The sequence below is a fragment of the Lissotriton vulgaris genome, chromosome 3_1 (genome assembly GCF_964263255.1).
Source record: "Lissotriton vulgaris chromosome 3_1, aLisVul1.2, whole genome shotgun sequence".
NCBI classification, from domain to species: domain Eukaryota; kingdom Metazoa; phylum Chordata; class Amphibia; order Caudata; family Salamandridae; genus Lissotriton; species Lissotriton vulgaris.
The window spans coordinates 400,890,359-400,910,914 of NC_141689.1; positions in this window are offsets into that span (position 1 = coordinate 400,890,359).

Genomic DNA, 20,556 nt, shown 5'->3' on the forward strand with positions numbered 1-20,556 from the left:
GTACTATTATGAACTGCCAGTGATGCAATGCACCCTGTATGTGAGTTGGCTGATAGCTACTTTACACTCTTGAATTCCTTTCTCCAAATCAGTTAAACAAACTCCCCAATTCTTAGTCTTCCATGGACTTCTGAAATCACACTTGATCTATTTGTCTGTGTCTGTGGTATGATATTGCTTCATCATAGGTTGGCACACAGAAGATATGAGATGAGAAGTGAGCAAGAAACATATCCTTTAAATCTAAACATAACGATGTAAGCAGGTGGGTGGCCGTACTGAACTTCCACATGGAAGATCATGCAAACCACAACTCAAGAGCACTGGTTGAAAACCTTTGAAGCCCAATGAGTAAAGGAACCGACCCACATCACCAGATACCTCTTGGAAAGTATTTTCACCAACTTCAAAAACATCTGAGGTGATGATTCTGCATCAGTCCCCTGGACAGGTCAACCACAGATCAAGCATCCCCATTCCGGTCCAACTCACATGCACATCTGCCAGACCAGCCCACTGAATCTAGAACAGCATCACTGCAAGGACAGGAACACCACTCCTAACACACACCACCCCAAACACAGCAACAACCTCCCCAACGCCATAAAGAATTTCAAAAATTAGATCACCTCTCATGCCAACTCCCTACCCTCCAAACACAGCAATATAACAATATCAATACCCCTGGCCAGTTGGTATGTGGAAGATCTCAAACTGATGAGAAGCCACTGAAAATGACTGGCGTCCAAATGAGCAGTGAGCTAGGACAATGCAGACAGGAGCATGTTTAAATCGCCCTAAAATGCTACTAACAAATGATACATACCATCAAATGCGCCACTGACGGACCCACAGATGCAAACAAATCTACGCCATTGTGAAAGAATTCACCTCACTAATGGCTGCCACCAACTTGATCACCCCCTTGCGGGACTTCTGCAACAATCGCTCTAATTTCTTCAGCAACAAAATCATAATCATTCACAGCATTTTTTCCCCACAACTGGATAAGACAGAGCTCACAAAACACCTCCTAGTCATATCCAAAAAATCAGTGCTAACCGAATGACCCATCATCAGAAATAAGTGCTGCCACCATGAAATCCATATACTCAGAGGCCCCATTAGAACTATGTCCCTACCACGCCTAAGCCATAGGACTGCACTCCATCAGCACCATTGTGAATGCTTCCATCTCTTCTGTGACCTTCCAGATGTCCTTAAACATACAACTGTACCCCCATTGCTTCACAAACCTTCAGTGGTCCTTTGCTAATTACAAAGCAATCTCCTTCCTAATATTCTTGGTCCTGGTCTTACAGAACATCATTAACAAACACATCACTGAATAACCACACACCCTCAAACTCCTCGACACCCCTCAGTTTATTTCTGACCGAACCACTGCACCGAAACGGCCACCATCATTGCCACAGACGACATCTGCATGATTCAGGACAGAGGCAGCATGATGGCCCACATCCTCCTGGACCTCTCCATAGCATTTGAAATAGTTTGATGCAGTCTCCTGTCCCATTCTCATCCAACACTTACACAACATTGGAATCCAAGGACAAGCCCTCCAATAGATCTGCTCCTGCCTGACTGGAAGGACCCAGTCAGCCAGCCTGGCACCATACATCTTGGGTGACTGGGACCTCATCTGCAGAGTTCAGCATGGATCCTCCCTGAGCCCGACCCTCTTCAAAGCATTCATGATCCCTCTAGCCAGCATCATCCTCTCTTTAACATGGAAGTCCTCTGCTATGCTGATGTCACACAATTCACTCTCGCTCACAAGGCAAGACCCCCAGTACTTGAACCAAGTTCAATTCCTGCATGACTGAGATCACACACTGGATGAAGACCAATCGTCTAAAGCTGAACACAACAACAACGTAATCATGATCTTTGGGAAGCGCATGTCAGCACTTCAACTGTTAGCCAACAGAGCTAGGGCAAGCCCCCACCACCCTCACCAAGAACCTCAAGATCATCGTCAACCAGAAACCTGGTATGACCGTCCAAGTCAATGTGTCACCGCCTCATGCTTCCATACCCTAAAGATGCAGAGGAAGATTTTCAAATGGATTTCAATCAGTACTAGGAAAATCAAGCTGTACTACAGAAATACCCTCTATGCTATGATCAACAAAAAACTCACTAGAAGGCTGCAGATCATACATAACTTGGGGGCCCTAATCACTCTCAACCCCCCACTCTGCACTCACATCATTCACACTTAAAGCAGTTCCACAGCCTCCCCATTCAGAAATGAGCACAATTCAAACTGCTCACCCACACTTTCAAGGACCTATATACCTCTAGCTTAGCATACTTCATCATTCACATCTGCTTTCACAAACATTCCAGACACATCCGTTTGTCCAGACTCCTATTTGCACAAATTCCATGCATAATGAAGAGCAGTTCCGGCGGTCAAGCCTTCTCCTACAGCACTCCTAAAGCATGTAATGACCTGCAGGTACACATAAGGGCGTCCTACTCACTTCTCAAATTCCACAAAAAGCTGGAGACCTGCCATTTTGAGTAATCCCACCAGGCCCTAGGTGTGGCTAGACTGCTCAGCGCCAGGATACCCTCCCAGGTGAAATTGCACTTTAAAATCTGCATAACATAACATAATATAAAAGATTAGGATGTTTCAACCGTGGCTCCCATTATGCCCCACTAGTTAAAATTGTGCTGGTTCCTTATTTACTTGACTATAGGAGAGTGTTAAGAAACTGTTTTGTCCAGGCCACACTTCTGCACACTTCCACCAGAAAAGAGGGATAGAGTTAAAGTGAACAGGATCTGAAGAGGTCTACAGCAGCTTATATGAAAGGCCCCTGCTAACTCTTCACTCTGACTATCGATCTATAGCTAGAACTCATGTTGTTTTTGAGCTCTCACTCTCGCTCCCACTCACCAGCCACCAGAGCAAGGTATGAATGAGCAGCACAGTGCGTACAGCAAGTAACTCGCACTCAGCAAGTCACAATTCAGTCCTTGTGTTCCATGGCCCACATGCTCTGGTATCCACTTCGGTTCTGCTATAGAATTGTACCCACCAAGTCCGTATGTGTACATGCCAATCATATTTATTTTCCTTTTAAGTAATGCAGTGCCGGACCACCAAATCCTGACCCCTGTCTACCTTTTCGAGAATGTATTCAATCTTTCATTGTGTAGGTCTGCAATGAATACTTCAAAAACAGTCTATTTTGCGTTCCTGCTCTCTTCACAATGCGTCCATCCTCAACATCAGGCTCATTTCTCCACACCATCAGCTCTCTACTTTTCCACCACGAAACAAGTATGCAGTTTTAGTTCTGTGCCTCTCATGTTAACACCCACATCTCCACTAAAATCGCTACCTTTTGTTCTATGCTTCTCTCCTTCTCCTATCATGCTCCCTTGAAACCTGCCAACCATGGCATCTCTATTGGTTCAGCTCAAACCCTTCACCTCCACAACCCTTGCAGAACATCAAATCAGCTAATTCATCTTGTGCACTCAAAATATTAAACAGCAGACACTCATCACCTGACTTCTGAGCTACCTCTCTAACTCCTGACTTCAATAAGTGTTTAGTCCTTTTTGCTTCAATCCTGCTGTCATCCTCCCACTGCTAAAGAGTGCTAATGTAAAACCCTCCCCTTCTCCACTATTGCCCATATTACTGAATTGCCCTTTCTCTGCAAAGGCCTGCCGCTGTCTGATGTGCTAGCTATGTAATCACAACATTATTAATTAGCTTCCATCCAAATAGCAAGTCCTCCATTCAACTGAGTATGCCCTTTCTTTCATGCCCAACTGTATGACCTCTGCATATTTTACATTTTACATTACTTCCCTCCATTCTCCTTCTGCCTAGCCTTCCAGTATTACTAAACACTAGTGTTTATTTTCTAAAATGTGTTTTTTAATGATTCACATAGTGTTGGAACAACAATTGCGAGTGGAGCTCCAATCATGTTGATGCATGAGCATGTATTGTAAAGAAATGGTACCAATATGACATAAGAGTTACCAACAGCACATGATACTTTGGAGAGAAATAACAGCAAAAAATACGATGTCAATCATTGGCAGCAAAGGTAAGAAGAAATAGGAATAAACAAACAATAAGGAACCCAAGAACTCAAGAGCTCTGAGACGCACAATGATGATGAAAGGGTGCATAAGTAAGCATTGTGTTACTGTTCCGGCTAGAACGTGGGTTGGTCTGTTATGTGTTTGCATTCTGCCGGGGTGAAAGTAGGATCAAGAAATTGTGGCGATGATTCCCGCAGTTCAGATCAATAGAGGGAGAGGGGGTAAGTGGAAGGACTATATAAAGCGATCCAGGAGACGGGGCACATTTTGAGAGTGTGCTGGTGCCAGTGTATGTAACGTGCCAATGGCGCAATGTGAAAGTACTGCAGAAGCAAGGGTCACAGCGTCACGGAAAGCAGTAATGGGTTAACGAGAATAAAACCAGCTAGTATACAGATTAGGGTCGTCGGTCTTGGCTTCCACATTAAGTAAAAAGCAGAAAGAAAGCCCTTGTCATGCATCACATATCTTGTAGATAATGCCAGGGTTCCCCTCTTCTTAATTTTAAGCAGGGGAAGGTTCTAGTACATATGTGTGAACCGTCTTTTTATGTGTATGCAACTAACACCAAACACAGGTCCCGTGCCTTTTGGTGAATCCTAAATGTAAGACGAAAAGTGTATATATAGGAAGTGCCTCATGTAAGCAACCACCAAAGAGCGATTGGCAGGCCCTCGCCAACTAGCTCAATCAATCAATCATGGGCATTTGTATAGCGCGCTACTCACCCAGGAGGGTCTCAAGGCGCTGGGGGGGAGGGGTCCGTTACTGCTCGAAGAGCCAAGTCTTGAGGAGCTTCCTGAAGGAGAGATGATCCTGGATCAGCCGGAGGTGGATCGGGAGGGAGTTCCATGTCTTGGCTGCCAGGTAGGAGAAGGAACTTCCCTCGTCGGTGGCTTTGCGGATGCGTGGTACGGCGGCGAGGGTGAGGCTGGACGATTGGAGCTGGCAGGTGGGCGCGTAGAAGGTCAGGCGGTTGTTGAGGTACTTAGGGCCCAGGTCGTGGAGGGCCTTGTGTGCGTGGGTGAGGAGCCTGAACATGATCCTCTTGCTGATGGGGAGCCAGTGCAGGTCTCTCAGGTGGCCGGAGATGTGGCTGTGTCGGGGGATGTCCAGGACGAGTCGCGCGGAGGCGTTCTGGATGCGCTGGAGTCTTTTCTGAAGTTTGGCTTTGGTACCGGTGTAGAGGGTGTTTCCGTAGTCCAGCCACCTGGTTACGAGTGCCTGGGTGATCGTCTTCCTGGTTTCTGTGGGGATCCATCAGAAGATCTTGCGGAGCATGCGCAGGGTGTTGAAGCATGATGATGAGATTGCGTTGACTTGTCTGGTCATCGAGAGGGAGGAGTCCAGGATGAAGCACGTGGTGGCGTGCGTGATCCGTTGGTTTGGGAGTGGTGCCCAGGGCAGGGGGCCACCAGGAGTCGTCCCAGGCGCAGTTCGTTGATCCCAGGATGAGGATTTCCGTCTTGTCTGAGTTCAGTTTCAGGCGGCTGTTCTTCATCCATTCGGCGATGTCTTTCATCCCTTCGTGTAGGCTTGTTCTGGCGGTGGCGGGGTCGTTGGTGAGGGAGAGGATCAGCTGGGTGTCGTTGGCGTAGGAGATGATGTTGAGGTTGTGTTTGTGTGCGATGGCTGTGAGAGGGCTCATGTAGATGTGGAAGAAGGTTGGGCTAAGTGATGATCCTTGTGGTACGCCACAGATGATTTCGGTGCACTCGGATCTGAACGGGGGGAGGCGGACTCTCTGGGTTCTTCCAGCGAGGAACGAGATGATCCACTCCAGTGTCTTCTCTTGGATTCCTATGTTGTTGAGGCGTTGTACTAGGGTGCGGTGGCAGACAGTGTTGAGCGCTGTGGAGAGGTCCAGAAGAATGAGGGCTGCTGTTTCCCCGTTGTCGAGCAGGGATCTGATGTCGTCAGTGGCTGCGATGAGGGCGGTCTCAGTGCTGTGGTTGGCTCGGAAACCGGACTGTGAGGGGTCGAGGGATACGTTCGTCTCGAGGAAGGCGGCAAGCTGTCTGTTGACCGTCTTCTCGATGACTTTGGCAGGAAAGGGAAGGAGGGAGATGGGGCGGTAGTTCTTGAGGTCGGTGGGGTCCGCTGTTGGTTTCTTCAGGAGGGCGCTGAGCTCGGCGTGCTTCCAGATCTCTGGGAAGGTGGCGGTGTTGAAGGAGGTGTTGATGATGTCCCGGAGTTGGGGTGCGATGAAGGAATCGGCCTTGTTGAAGACGTGGTGGGGGCAGGGGTCGGTTGGTGATCCGAAGTGGATAGTGTTCATCGTGTCTTTGGTGCTGACCGGGGTCCAGGCGCAGATGGTGGTGGGGGGCGTTGGTTCGGTGGTTGGGTGCGTGGTTGGTGCATCAAAACTGTTGTGTATATCGGCGATCTTGCGGTGGAAGAACGAGGCGAGTGAGTCGCAGAGGTCTTGCGAGGGAGTGATGTCGTTGTTGCCGGTGCTGGGGTTGGAGAACTCTTTGACAATGCTGAAGAGTTCCTTGCTGTTGTGGGCATTGTTGTCCAGTTGTTCTTTGAATGCCGTCTTCTTGGTGGTGAGGATCAGCTGGTGGTGTTTGCGGGTGGCGTGCTTGAGGGCCGTCATGTTGTCTGTGGTCTGGTCGTGGCGCCAGGCTTTCTGAAGGGTGCGGCAGTTCTTCTTGGAGATCTTGAGTTCGTCGGTGAACCAGGGGGCTTTCTTGCTGCCGGGTCTGCTGGGAGGGATATTCAGTGGTGCGAGGTCATCTGCGCAGTTGGTGAGCCACTGTGTGAGGGTGTTGGCTGCTTTGTTGGGGTCCGTTGTGCTGGCAGGAGGGTTCTGGTGGAGGGAGGTGGCGAGCTGCTCGGCGGTGATCTTGCTCCAGCTCCTGCGAGGAATCTGTTGCGGGTGGTGGTGGGTCATGGTTCTTCTGAAGCTTAAGTGGATGCAGCTATGGTAAGTCCAATGGAGTCCGGTGGAGTGGCTGAAGGAGATGTGTTTGCTGGAGGAGAAGACGGGGTCAAGCGTGTTACCGGCGTAGTGGGTGGGAGTGTTCACCAGTTGCTTTAGTCTGAGGTTAGCGAGGTTGTCCAGCAGGGTGGTGGTGTTGCTGTCCTTGTTGTTCTCCAGGTGGAAGTTGAGGTCCCCTAGGAGGATGTAGTCAGCGGAGGGGAGGGCATGTGGACATATGTAGTCGGCGATGTCTTCGCTGAATTGGGTGCGTGGTCCCGGGGGTCTGTAGATGAGGGTGCCTCTGAGGTTGTCTTGGGGTCGATGTGTATCTGGAAGTGGAGTTGGTGAAGGTGTCGTCGGGGTTGGTCGTGATGTGGATGGTGTTCTTGTGTACGATGGCGATTCCTCCTCCAGTCTGGTTGACGCGGTCCTTCCAGGTGATCTTGTATCCGTCCGGGATTGCTATGGCGATGTCAGGCGCTGAGGAGGCGTTCATCCAGGTTTTTGTGAGGAAGGCGACGTCTGGTGATGTTGTGTCGAGCAGGTTCCAGAGTTCAACGGCGTGTCTGTGGACAGGAGCGGGTGTTAAGCAGGATGCACTTGAGGTAGTTGCTGCTGGTGCTTGGCTTGTCGGGTGGGGTGCAGGCCCGGAGGCAGGTGAATTTGCAGGCTTGGCAGGTGAAGGGTCCTTGGGTGAGTTTCGCGGTGGCTCGGTAGCAGGCAGGGGTTCGGCCGGCGTTGAGTGCGTTGAGGGTGGCGGCGTCGTTGGTCCGTCGTGTGGTCTGGCGTCGACGGGGGCCAGGGGTCCTGGCGCTGGGTGCGGTCCAGGCGCGGACGTGCTTATACGGGCTTGCCTTTGGCGCGCCTTCGGCGCACAATCGGCACGCCCAAAGCACGTGCGCGCTGGTTCCATTTAAGGCGAAGTGGGAGGGAGGAGCAGCTGGGAGGCGGGAGCGGGGGGCCAATGGGGTTGACAGAAATTAAAGGGGGAGGGCCGCGGGGGAGCAGCGGCGGGAAGCGGGGAGTGGTGGGGGGGATCACACTGGGGGTACCATGACAAAAATACAAGGCGCAATAGTCCTATTTACAAAAAAGAAGCATTTAACAGTAAATCACAGTAGAAATACAATACACTGACAGCTGGGTACAGCGGGGCAAAAAGCGGAAAAAAACGGGCGAAAATAGCGAGCAGCAGCGAGGGGGCACCTGAGGCCAGGGATGGACCTGTGGCGCTGGGGGAGGGACGCGCCTACAGCTGGTGGGCCATGCGGCGAGGGGGTGTCCTGGAGCAGCTCACTCTTTCATCATCGGCAACTTTCCAGTACAGGGAGCACATCAAACATCCAAACATGTGTCGAAGAATGTGTGTGTGTGTAACCTAAAAACCACTATTATTTGTGGTAAACATCTCAATAACCGCCCCCGGATCTCCATTGAGGGAGAAAATACTTCTTCCTCGCAAGCAAAAAGGGTTACAAATGAGGCACAAAAGGCACATTGCCTATGTCTTTAATTTTTTGTGCTCGCACTCATGGTTAAAAAACACATTCCATTTTAGATCATTTTAACCAAAACAGCCAACATGTTTTATTGTCATTTTACTTTCTGGCACATTCTTCAGGGCACAAGAGCCGTATTTCAACCTTGTGTCTAAGAACCCTCCAAGGAGCCAGAGTGATCAGTCTGGACAAGCAAATGAACAATGGGAAGGAGGTGATTTGCCAAAACCGTACTCAGAATCTTGCAATCCTAGATTATGGAAGGAGAGGAGGCAGTATGAGCGCACATCCAGTAGGTCTGTGACTGGTTTGGGTAGAACCACTATCAGGGCTTCGCAGAATGAGTCCAGGAGATGACCCCGATTCCCATCCTAGTTGAACATGTCAAGTAGGCGTTAGGTGGTTTGAGTAAGGAAGGGGGAATAGTACTCAATTGGTAGACCATCAGTACCCAAGGTCTTTTTACGAGCAATCTGATAAATGGCCACCCAAACCCACTCCAATTGTAATGGCTCGTCCAACTGAGTCGATTATCTCAGCTGGAGTTCACCAAAAAACTCACCCATGTGATCAGGCATTGAGGGACAGGTGCAGGGGGATATTTTTGGTCCTCTCGAAAAAGCTACACCAGTAACCTCTCAGTGCAGTCCCATTAAGTATGCTTCAGGGCTGTGAACTGCCTATAGTAATGCCAGCACAGAAGTGATTCAGCTTCATTGTGCTGCTTGCGCAGCTGTTGAAGCTGCACTGCCAAGGCCACATGATTGGCCACTCAAGGTTGGGGTCAGACTGGGGGGTGCACCATCTAGGTGGTGTTCTAGAATCACATAGTGACCCTCTGCATCTACCCCCTTTGTGTTCACAACATAAGGGATAACAGGTGCATTGCATATGAGAATCTCACAAGCAAAGAAGGATGCGGATGTGCCGTACACCTGCCCTCTCCACTTCACATGAACCTTATGTAATTCAATAGCAGTGAGATGTGCTTCCTGGAGCATTGCTATGTATACATGACAACGCTTGAGATATTCATGAATACAATAGCATTTGTTTGTGGTAGCCAACCCACTCACATTCCAGGTGATCATATGATAATGGAGGATGTGAGTGTCGGCTGTCGTGGAATTTAGTGTGGGGATCAAAGAAAGAGAATTCATGACCCCTATATATGTCCCACTGACAGCACATGAGATCCAGGGAAACACCTTTTTTCACGTGGGGTATGCAAAAAGACGAAAGATTCAGCAGTGAACATATTCAGAGAATCTTGATGAACAATATCAACAAATAAGAACATGTTTCTCCCCTGCCCGAGAACAGCCAGTCAAAAAATCCTCAACTACACAACAAAAACAATGGGAGGAAATAAAATAGTGAACAAAAGAGTCCACGTAGGAGTGGTGGGATGATGTGGCACTAGGCTGGAAGACCATGTACAGTGCCTGTGCAATGGTGACAATGTTCAATGGGACCGTGGTGTGGGCCCAGAATAGGAAGTGTGCACTCAACTCCACGTACAGCGCCGCTTAACTTCAGGCAGGCACTGAGACACAATGAGAGTCCTCCCACTCTATAACAGCTGCCTCTTGGGTTGGCGTACTGCACTTACAAATTATCCACTGATCTAGGATTGAACTTCGGGGCCCAAAGTACTCCAGTGGTCGAAATGAGTGAGCCACCTGAGTCCGATCCGAACTCTGTTGGGTGTTCAGCACGAAGAGGAACAAAAGAGTTCATACCCTGGAGAGAAGCCTCCAAAACCAGTCGGGCCTGTTCCACCGCAACCTGATCTCTTGTCAGTTAAGCACTGAGGGAGCGCAACTCGTGTTGTCTTGTCTTGTGCCCTGTCCAACCGTCAGCATTCTGTTCCATGGTGGCGTACGTGCCATGTCCTCGGTGTGGAGCCTGGCCCACGCATCGTCTGGTGAGTGGAATATGTGGGTCTTGTTGCCGTCAATAACGTGATGCTTAGTAAGAAACAGGCAAGCATATTTCAAGTTGAGTTCCCTGAGACGTTGATTGACCCTGAATTGTGAGCACTGACAATTTTATACCTCCATGGTGAAATCAGGGTATGCTGTGATCTGAGCATATTCATATGTCCAGGGTCCCTTGGGGCAGGAACGCTGTAGAAGCAGGTCATGGTCATGGTATTTGAGGAGACTAGCTAAGATGGGAAGTGGAGGGGCACCGGGGAGGGGGTGGGGACCCGGCATGTGGTGTACCTGTTCAATAAAGAAATATTTTGGTGTGCTGACCTACAGGACAGTCTTCACCAACCATTCCTCCAGAAATAACTCATCAGTGGGGCCCTCTGAGCTTTCAGGAAGAAAGCCCATTAGGCAAATATTATTGCGTCTCAACCTCCCTTCTGCATCTTCCACCATGCGATGCTTCAGATGCTACTGTAAATCCTTCACCGATGGTCTTACCACTGCCAGAGCTGACTCGGTGTCCTCCATCCTCTCAGACAATTTGCAATGGTCAGCCCACAACAAATACACTTCTACAGAGAAGGGGGCCAATGCAGAATTCCAGGGAGGTTTTAGTGTCCATGATAGCCTGGAGCACCCTGTAAAACGGAGTACAGTGGTTGTGAAGGGTCAACTCGAAATGTTGAAGTCTGTCCAGTGTCTTATCCAGTAGTGCAGGACTCATATCGACTCCGCTGTTGCTTGTGGGTGGCGTCTTAGTGCTCTTGGGCTTCACCATTGTTGCACACCATTTCAATCACTTTTGGGGTGGATGAAGGGCAGCTATCGTAGCAAAAGACCCAACCATGCAGATGGCTGGACGTGCATCTCACCACATGTCCTTAGGTAAACTAGAGGAACCACCAACATGGAGGGCAGCAAGTGAGCAGGCCAAGCGGAACACGACCCAGTAATAGCGGCACGGGCACCTGGCAGCCTGCTCAAAAAAAATTAACTAAGGACAGAGTGCTCGGCCTCCCAGCCACTGCGGGCTTCCTTGCATGAAGTAGGCAAAGGTGAACACACCGTGATGGTGGCATGATACCAGGGAATCTGGTGCGAGGCGAGTAGTCAAACGTCATCAGTGGGAGTAAATAGAGTCACTCCAGGGCAATGAGGCAAAGACATGCCATGTGTATGTCAACATTACCACACGTCACCTGGGCCAGGAGTCGCCAAGGCTACGCACAGTTAATGGCAGGGGCTGGGGAATTTAGCATGCACACCTCCAGGGTCTCCCAGTAATGGCACCCTGCAAACGTAACATACACACCCTCGTGATACGATGGCAGTTTGAAAGCCACACACATGACCAATACTCCTCCCAAGAGTAAGTGCTTGGGTACTGAAAGTGCAAAGGGAATTTCGAGAGGCTGCAGAGAGATGATATCCAGTTATTCCAAAAGCTATTCCAGTTGTGTGTTGGCCCCCGGTACAGCAGCAAAGAGGAGTAGGCCCCAGGTCAGTGGCCTGGACTACGGAGGCAGAGCAGGCAAGGATCCACACTGGCAAAGTTCCCTGAGCAAGACAGGCAAGCAAAATCGAGTGCGCTCCACTGAGTTCCGCAACGTCCAGTGCACACCACTGGGTCAAAAAGCAGACCCTCATCAAGGTCCTTCATACTGCCTTGGTATATAGCACTGATGTCACCACACGGGGGCTGTCCAATGCATTGACAACTAATGAGGCGGCTCCTGACGCAAGGCCTCCCGGTTATACGTTAGACAGCATGTCCTTTTAGGTGATAGTAGAGGCGAGATCCTGTATTGAAAGATCCTTAGAAAGATGGTCCAAATAGCTAATAGGTGTTTCAGAGACCTTCTGATGCTTATTATTGAGACCGCAAGAGAGGTTGTTGCCAGCCTCCTTAAAGAAATATCTGAGATTGAAGAAACGTTAAAGAAAAACAATCCCATAGATGATGCAAATAAAAAACTTGAGGAAGCCAACCTGGAGCTGAATTCATTTACTGACTACCTCATAAAGAAAAAACTGACAAATTGAGAAAAGATATTTGTTATTGTTTCTGAGGAGAAAGTGTATCCTTACTTGGGTGCTAAGTATTATTCCTCTAGGGACCCATCACAGCAAGGAGACCACATACATTGGCCTAACAGAAGGATACTGACCTTTTCAGACACATCTGAATCTGACAATGAAGGATGACCTAGCTCCTCAGAGGGATTTGTTAACAGGCACGCACCATTTGAGGGCCCTCAATGGTATAATTGTTTTTTAGGCAATCACCAGGGAACCACCCGAGTCAGGTTCAGAACCCAGGAGAGGGGTCTTTACCAAAATACAGAGAATCCCCCTCAGTATCTGCAAACAAGGCGGAACCAATACTGGAGAGAGTAACCCAACTGGCTCATACCGATCCTATTCCTATCTGTAATTTATACAAGAAATCTTTGGATGAATACACCATCAATTTACTATCTCATGGATTGTACTTTGTACCTAGTACTTTTCTCAACCAATTTGAACTAAATAGAGATATCCAATCTTTTTCCCGTAAAATTAGATTCTCAGGGCAAGACATTATGCCAAGTAATAACAAGACAGGTTTCTGCCCCACCTCTGTATTCACCCCTACTTTGGATCAAGTGGGGCCAGAAGTAGGTATTTTTGAGAAAACAATATACTCTAAAATCCAAAACATGACCAAATTTGACCCAAGACCTTCGTTCAATCTTAATTATGATGAATATCAAGCACATAAAAAGTTGTGTATGGACCATACTCTTATTATTAAACCTAGTGACAAGGGGGCTGGGATTGTGGTCCTGGACAGTATTGAATATAAAGGACAAATGCAAACAATGCTTAATGTTCCTGAACATTACTGTCGCATCACCAAGTACCCCTCCGAAAAAATTAAAACAGAGATATTTGAGATTACCCAGAAGGCTTTGGAGCTTGACTCCATCTGTAAACAGGTATTTGAATACCTGAATATATCTTTTTTCAAGATTCCGGTTCTCTATGGTGTTCCAAAAACACATAAAAACATTCTTAAACCCCCTTTCAGGCCTATTGTGTCGACCATGGGCTCCTTTAAGGAGCTTTTATCCAAATACGTCGATGGTTTTTGTTACCATTAGTCCTGAAATTACCTGCCTACATTCAAGACACGGGCCATCTTATCAGCAAAATTGAGGGCTTAGACTTTAATCCTATCACAGATATGCAGGTCTCAATGGATATTGAGGCTTTGTATACCAATATTCCCCAATTCAGGACATTGGAGGCAGTCAGAAGTGCCCTTGAAGAACAAGATTGCCATCATGATAACTTATTTATTCTGAAATATCTAGCCATTGTGCTAAAAGAGATCTTTTTTGAATTTGACAAAATCATATCCAAGCAGGTCCAAGGCATCAGCATGGGTGCTGCTTGTGCGCCCAATGTAGATAATACCTACATGGGTTTTTTTGAGAACAGATTCATCTATAATGGGGTAGCCCCGTTTTATGAAAATATTTTTCATTGGCACCGATTTATAGATGATAACTTCTTAGTTAGGAAAGGTCCTGAAGAGCAACTTACGGAGTTCTTGTCCTGGATTAACTTGTGTGACCCTCACTTAAGATTTAGTCCTAACATCAGTACAAATAAAATCGACTTTTTGGATATATGGATTCAGGTTACTAATCAAATTATAGAGGTGGCTTTATATACTAAATCCACTGCGCTGAATACTCTTGGAGCCAAAAGAATAGCATACCTTTTAGAAAATTCTTGAGGCTCCATAGAAATTGTGCCATCATCAGTGACTTTGAATTTCATGCATCCAAGCCTAAAACCAAGTTCCTAAACAGAACCCACACAGATTAGTCATTGAATGTTACAAAAGGGCAAAATATTACAACAGAGAGGCCCTTTTTTGTTCTGACAAGAAGAAAGAAGATAACAAATTGGTAGTGGTGACGACCCACTCCAATTTTAATGACAAACTCCAACAAATCATCTATTCTCAATGTCACATTCTGAACACAGACAAAACTGTCCTTGAAGTCCTTGAAAAACCACCCTTTGCGTTCCGCCGGAATAAAAACCTTAGAAAGACTTTCGTCAGAGCATCTTTGATCCAAAGTAGCGATTTGGCTCAGACATCCATTACTGGGTCTAACCCTATGTGTGGGACGCACAGATGTGGCAACTGCCACGCGTGTGGTGCAGCTATTGTTACCTCTGAACTTGAATGGGGAAAGAAAAAATTCCCTCTAAAGGAGTTGACAAATGTTCACATGGCTAATGTGATATATCTTATCCTTTTCCCATTCCATAGAGGATATGATGGTGAAACTAGTAGAGAGTTTAGAACACGCTTCAGTGAACATACATCATCTATTCGCAATAAAAGGGCAGGAGCACCCTTGGTTGCTCATTGGCTAGAAAAACAACATACTGTACAAGAATTGAAATGGCTTATTTTGGAACGGGTCATAGCCCGAAAGATGGCAACATGGATGCACAGAGGCTAAAGAGATAAGTCTTCTGGATTTTTACCCTTCAGGCTGCTAGCACTGGCCTTAATGAATACCTCCATTGGAAAACTGTCATTATCTGATGAGGGAAGGCTTCTAAAGCTTGATTTTTTATGTTGCATCTTAGATCATCCAAGGGGGACTGGAATTATTGTTCCTCTTACCGTCTTATATTTTCTGTTCTTATTTCCTTTTGCGATTCTGTCATTGGCTGTATTTACCAGTCCCTAGATCTTCTTGATATCTGCCTTTCTCATGGTCATTCAAATATGGATTCAAAATAAGGGGGGCAGTACGGGAAAAAAGCCAGGTTCCCCCTCCTATTCTAGTTGTAGACATACAAAATCCAAGATCACAGATAAAGAACCTAGCAGTGGTACATTTTCATCAGTGTGATGAACCAAATCTAGAAATGAAAGGAAACACTCACCGGGGTTTCCCCACGGTGACATGCTTCATCATAGGGGCCATCCCAACCCGCTGCGGGTTGAGGCATGCTGCGACTTGTGAAAATACGTAGGAGCACTATAATGAGGAACTATGTGTAGTGCATTGGTGTATGTGGAGTGGGGTGACTTAAAAATAACTAACTAGTGGGCTCCTCGTGAAGCGGTTGCTCCTGCCCACCTCCCGACCTACAAGCGCCACTTGGTATCGTAGCGCTGATTACTCACTGGCAGTATCTTTAAATTGGCATTTCACTCGATCGTGATTAAGCGCCCAGTCCCCCAGCGTAGCGCTCCGCATTTGCGTAGTTTTGGCAGCTTATTGCAGATATTGTCCCACGTGTATTGCGCTGTCACTTGAGTTGACCATCTCAGGCTTGTAATATTATTAGCTTCCTGTGTGCATAGCGCTGCTGTTTAAAGTGCTCGCTTTTGTTGTTGTGCATTTACTTTGCCCTCGCATAGCGTTGTGTTGTTGTTTGGGAGCCCTCCATTTTGTTGTGCCTGCAGCCCGTCCCTCCCCCTTCCCTAACGCCTCCCAGCTCACCCTCCCACCCACGAAGCACTTGGAAGTACTCGGCTGAGGAGCCCCTGTAACCAGCTGAACTCCTCGTGAAGCGGTTGCTCCTGCCCACCTCCCGACCTACAAGCGCCACTTGGTATCGTAGCGCTGATTACTCACTGGCAGTATCTTTAAATTGGCATTTCACTCGATCGTGATTAAGCGCCCAGTCCCCCAGCGTAGCGCTCCGCATTTGCGTAGTTTTGGCAGCTTATTGCAGATATTGTCCCACGTGTATTGCGCTGTCACTTGAGTTGACCATCTCAGGCTTGTAATATTATTAGCTTCCTGTGTGCATAGCGCTGCTGTTTAAAGTGCTCGCTTTTGTTGTTGTGCATTTACTTTCCCCTCGCATAGCGTCGTGTTGTTGTTTGGGAGCCCTCCATTTTGTTGTGCCTGCAGCCCGTCCCTCCCCCTTCGCTAACGCCTCCCAGTTCACCCTCCCAACCTCCGCCCCCCTTCACTTCCCAACTTATGACAGGAGGACCTACGCGCAGCGGTCAAGCGCAGCGGTCGCGCCCAGTTCGCGCCGAAGGTGCGCCAAAGGTAAGCCCGTCTACGCCCGTCCGCGCCTGGACCGCGCCCAGTGCCAGAGCCCCTGGTCCTCGTAATGTCCACCCCTCCCGCTTTACTTATGATACCACCACCCTCCTAGCCCTTAACCCCGGCCGTTCGCCCAACTGCGTCCAAGCCGCCCCTGGACACACCCATGGACCCTTTTCCTGCAACTCCTGCAAGTTCGACGGCACCAAGAACAACTCCTCATCCACGAACCCAAAACAGATATCCGACCCCAACCACCTACTATGCATCCTGCTCAACACCCGCTCGGTCCACAGGCACGCCATCGACCTCTGGAATCTACTAGACACCATCTCTCCGGACGTCGCCTTCCTAACAGAAACATGGATGAACGCCACATCAGCCCCAGACATCAACATTGCCATCCCGGAAGGCTATAAGATCATTCGCAAGGACCGTACCGGCCACACAGGAGGAGGCATCGCTATCGTCCATAAGAAATCCATCCGCATCTCAACCAGCTCAGACGTCAATCTCGCCAACTCTGAACACCTTCACTTCCAGATCCACACCGACCCCAAGACCACACTCAGAGGCACCCTCCTTTACAGACCACCAGGACCCCGCGCACAATTTAGTGAAGACATCACGGACTTCATCACTCCACACGCGCTCCCCTCCGAGGAGTACATACTTTTGGGAGACCTCAACTTTCACCTTGAAAAGAACATCGACCGCAACACCACCACCCTTTTGGACAACCTCGCCAACCTCGGACTTAAACAACTTGTCACTACCCCCACCCACATCGCAGGTCACACACTCGACCCTATCTTCACCTCCAGCAAACATGTCTCCTTCAGCCACACCACAGCTCTCCTTTGGACTGACCACAGCTGCATTCACTTTACCTACAACAAGCCCACATCCAACATCCACCCCCAACCCACTCTGCAAAGAAACTGGAACAAAATCACCATCGACCAGATCTCCTCATCGCTTCTGCAAATCCCCCCAGCCCACTCCTCAAACCCAGACCAAGCAGCCACCAACCTCACCCAATGGTTATCCAACAGCGCCGTCAGCCTAGCACCACTGAAAAAACGACAAATAAAACTAGGCAGCAAGAAGGCCTCCTGGTTCAACGATGATCTTAAGAAATCCAAGAAACTCTGTCGCTCCCTTGAGAAGGCCTGGAAAAAAGACCCAACCACCAGCACCAAGGACGCCTTCAAAAACGCCACCCGCATACACCACCAACTGATCCGGAATGCCAAGAAAGCCGCTTTCAAGGACCGACTAGATAACAACGCCCACAACAGCAAGGAATTATTCAACATCGTCAAGGAATTTACCAACCCCTCAGCCAACTCCAACGACATCACCCCCTCTCAAGCCCTCTGCGACTCCCTAGCCTCATTCTTCCACAACAAAATTGCAGACATCCACAACAGCTTCGAAGACCGACCCAAAGACCAACCCATCCAACCCCCTGCAGGACCCCCACCCCCCCCGAATATCCTCAATAACTGGAAGCCAATCTCCACTGAGGACACCATCCGTCTGATGAACTCTATCCACTCAGGATCCCCCACAGACCCATGCCCTCACCACATCTTCAACAAAGCAGACTCCATCATAGCACCACACCTCCGAGACGTCATCAACTGCTCCCTCAAATCCGGCACCTTCCCGGAAAGCTGGAAACATGCCGAACTCAGCGCCCTTCTGAAGAAACCCACAGCTGACCCCACCGAACTCAAAAACTACCGCCCCATCTCGCTCCTCCCATTCCCGGCCAAAGTCATCGAGAAAGCTGTCCACAACCAGCTCGCCGCCTTCCTCGAAACCAACAAATCCCTCGACTCCTCACAATCCGGCTTCCGAGCCAAGCACAGCACTGAAACCGCTCTCATCGCAGCAACAGACGACATTCGAACTCTACTGGACAATGGAGACACAGTCGCCCTCATCCTCCTCGACCTCTCCGCGGCCTTTGACACGGTCTGTCATAGCACCCTTTTACAACGCCTCAGAAACGTCGGAATCCAAGGAAAAGCACTGGAATGGATCACCTCGTTCCTCACCGGAAGAACCCAGAGAGTCCGCCTTCCACTATTCAAGTCAGAGGCCACTGAAGTCATCTGCGGCGTACCACAAGGATCTTCACTCAGCCCCACCCTCTTCAACGTATACATGAGCCGCTCGCGGTCATCGCACGCCAACACAACCTCAACATCATCTCCTACGCCGACGACACTCAACTGATCCTATCACTCACCAGAGACCCTAACACTGCCAAAACCAACCTGCATGAAGGAATGAAAGAAGTAGCCGAATGGATGAAACACAGCCGTCTGAAACTGAACTCAGACAAAACAGAAGTCCTCATCCTAGGCACCTCCCCCTCTGCCTGGGACGACTCTTGGTGGCCAGAGGCCCTTGGAAAAGCACCCATCCCGACAGACCACGCACGGAACCTGGGCGTCATCCTGGATTCCTCACTCTCGATGAACGGACAAGTCAACGCCGTTTCTTCATCTTGCTTCAACATTCTTCGCATGCTCAAAAAAACATTTCGCTGGATCCCCACCGAAACTAGAAAAACAGTCACCCACGCTCTGGTCACGAGCCGACTGGACTACGGAAACACCCTTTACGCCGGTACCACCGCAAAACTCCAGAAAAAACTCCAACGCATCCAGAACGCTTCAGCTAGGCTCATATTAGACATCCCGCGTAAAGAACACATCTCTGGTCACCTGAAAAGCCTCCACTGGCTCCCCGTCAATAAGAGGATTACTTTCCGACTCCTAACCCACGCACACAAAGCACTCTACGAAATCGGACCCGAATGCCTCAACCACGACTGTCCTTCTACACCCCCCCCCGCCAGCTACGATCCTCCAACCAGGCCCTTGCCACTGTACCTCGCATCAACAAAACCTCCATGGGAGGTAGATCCTTCTCCTACCTGGCAGCTAAAACCTGGAACTCACTTCCCACTCACCTTCGCCTTACTCAGAACCACCTAGCATTCAGAAAGCAACTTAAAACGTGGATATTTGACAAGTAAGTCCCCACCCTTCTTCAAGCGCCTTGAGACCCTCTGGGTATGTAGCGCGCTATATAAATTTATTGACTTGACTTGACTTGACTTGATCCTCGATCTATCCGCCGCCTTTGACATGGTTGACCATTCCATTCTTCTGTCCCGTGTCAATGCATCAGGTATAGGGGGACAGGCCCTTGCCTGGATAGGATCCTTCCTGGAGGGGCGTACACAGGCAGTCCATCTGGCGGAGTTTTCCGCCTTCCCCAGCAGGGTGACATGTGGGGTTCCTCAGGGCTCCTCTCTCTCCCCCCTTTTATTTAACCTTTATATTTTTCCCCTCATTTTTGCACTTTAACAGATGGAGGTCACAGTCTACAATTATGCTGATGACCTCCAGCTTATTTTTAATTTTTCCCCCTCCTCACTTAGTGCCTCCAGCCTCCACTCGGTTCTACTGTTTATCCGGGCTTGGATGAATGCAAACCATCTTAAGCTCAACCCGGATAAGACAGAGCTGATCTGGACTTGAGGCCGCAGCAATCCTTGGTCACCTACCTTCTGGCCCAACTCACTTGGACCTTCCCCATCCCCTTCCAATGCCATCAAGACCCTTGGCATTACACTCAATCACCACCTGACACTGCACACCCATATAAGTTCAGTTGTTTCTTCTTGTTTCCTTTCTTTAAGTATTATTAGAAAAGTATCCCGTTTTTTTTCCCTTTCAGCACTTAAACTGGTTGTAATGGCCATGATCTTATCTAAGATCGATTACGGGAACATCATTTACAACGCGCTCCCGCCTACTCACTCCAACGTCTCCAGTTGGTGCAGAACCAGGCAGCCCGACTGGTGTATGGCCTTCCTAAATTCCATCACTCCTCCCCGCTCTTGATGGATCTTCATTGGCTTCCAATCAAACAGAGAGCCCTCTTCAAACTCGGTTGCCTTACCTTCCAAGCTCGAGCAGGCTCGGCCC